This window comes from Arachis stenosperma, chromosome 2 (assembly GCF_014773155.1).
Source record: "Arachis stenosperma cultivar V10309 chromosome 2, arast.V10309.gnm1.PFL2, whole genome shotgun sequence".
Classification (NCBI taxonomy): Eukaryota; Viridiplantae; Streptophyta; class Magnoliopsida; order Fabales; family Fabaceae; genus Arachis; species Arachis stenosperma.
The window spans coordinates 77,644,084-77,645,962 of NC_080378.1; the positions used below are offsets into that span (position 1 = coordinate 77,644,084).

General features: G+C 41.7%; 1 non-coding gene across 1 annotated transcript; it reads right to left on the bottom strand.

The window, feature by feature from the left end:
* Window positions 1-324: 324 nt before the first annotated feature.
* LOC130964509 (small nucleolar RNA R71) lies at window positions 325-428 on the bottom strand. Its single transcript, XR_009080599.1, has one exon. It is a non-coding gene; the product is annotated as a small nucleolar RNA R71 (small nucleolar RNA).
* Between the last annotated feature and the right edge of the window lie 1,451 nt (window positions 429-1,879).

The following is a 1,879-nucleotide window of genomic DNA, read 5'->3' on the forward strand; positions in this document are numbered from 1 at the left end:
GGAAGAAGCATCTCCATTCCTGCCATTGGAGCCAACAACTTTGAGCTGAAACCTCAGCTAGTTGCTTTAATGCAACAAAACTGCAAGTTTTATGGACTTCCATCTGAAGATCCCTATCATTTCTTAACTGAGTTCTTGCAGATCTGTGAGACTGTAAAGACGAATGGAGTTGATCCTGAAGTCTACAGACTCATGCTTTTCCCTTTTGCTGTAAGAGACAGAGCTAGAATATGGTTGGATTCACAACCCAAGGATAGCCTGGACTCCTGGGATAAGATGGTCACTGCCTTCTTGGATAAATTCTTTCCTCCTCAAAAGCTGAGCAAGCTGAGAGTGGATGTTTAAACCTTCAAACAAAAAGATGGTGAATCCCTCTATGAAGCTTGGGAAAGATACAAGCAGCTGACCAAAAGGTGTCCATCTGACATGTTTTCAGAATGGACCATATTAGATATATTCTATTATGGCCTCTCTGAATTTTCGAAAATGTCATTGGACCATTCTGCAGGTGGATCTATTCACCTAAAGAAAACGCCTGAAGAGGCTCAAGAACTCATTGACATGGTTGCAAACAACCAATTCATGTACACTTCTGAAAGGAATTCCGTGAATAATGGGGTACCTCAAAAGAAAGGAGTTCTTGAAATTGATGCTCTGAATGCCATATTGGCTCATAACAAAGTGTTGACTCAACAGGTCAACATGATCTCTCAAAATCTGAATGGATGGCAACATGCATCCAACAGTACTAAAGAGGCAGCTTCTGAAGAAGCTTATGATCCTGAGAACCCTGCCATGGCAGAGGTTAATTACATGGGTGAACCTTATGGAAACACCTATAATTCATCATGGAGAAATCATCCAAATTTCTCATGGAAGGATCAACAAAAACCTCAACAAGGTTTTAACAATGGTGGACGCAATAGGCTGAGTAATAGTAAGCCATATCCATCATCTTCTCAGCAACAGACAGAGAATTCTGAACAAAATACTTCTAATTTAGCCAATACAGTCTCTGATCTGTCAAGGGCCACTTTCATTTTCATGAATGAAACAAGATCCTCCATTAGAAATTTGGAGGCACAAGTGGGCCAGCTGAGTAAGAAAGTCATTGAAACTCCTCCCAGTATTCTCCCAAGTAATACAGAAGAGAATCCAAAAGGAGAGTGCAAGGCCATTGATGTGATCAACATGGCCGAATGCACAAGGGAGGAGGAGGACGAAAATCCTAGTGAGGAAGACCTCTTGGGACGTCCCTCAAGCAAGAAGGAGTTTCCTATTAAGGATCCAAAGGAATCCGAGGCTCATATAGAGACCATAGAGATTCCATTAAACCTCTTTCTGCCATTCATGAGCTCTGAAGACTATTCTTCCTCTGAAGAGGATGAAGATGTGACTGGAGAGCAAGTTACTCAATACTTAGGAGCTATCATGAAGCTGAATGCCAAGTTGTTTGGTAATGAAACTTGGGAAAGTGAACCTCCCTTGCTCATTAGTGAACTGGATTCTTGGATTCAGAAAACTCTACCTCAAAAGAAACAAGATCCTGGCAAGTTCTTAATACCTTGCACCATAGACACCATGAACTTTGCAAAAGCTCTGTGTGATTTGGGGTCAGGGATAAATCTTATGCCACTCTCTGTAATGGAGAAGCTGGGGATCATTGAGGTACAACCTGCCTTGTTCTCATTACAATTGGCAGACAAGTCATTAAGACAAGCTTATGGATTAGTAGAGGACGTGCTAGTAAAGGTTGAAGGCCTTTACATCCCTGCTGATTTCATAATCCTAGACACTAGGAAGGAAGATAATGAATGCATCATCCTAGGAAGACCTTTCCTAGCCACAGCAGAAGCTGTGATAGATGTCAACAGAGGTG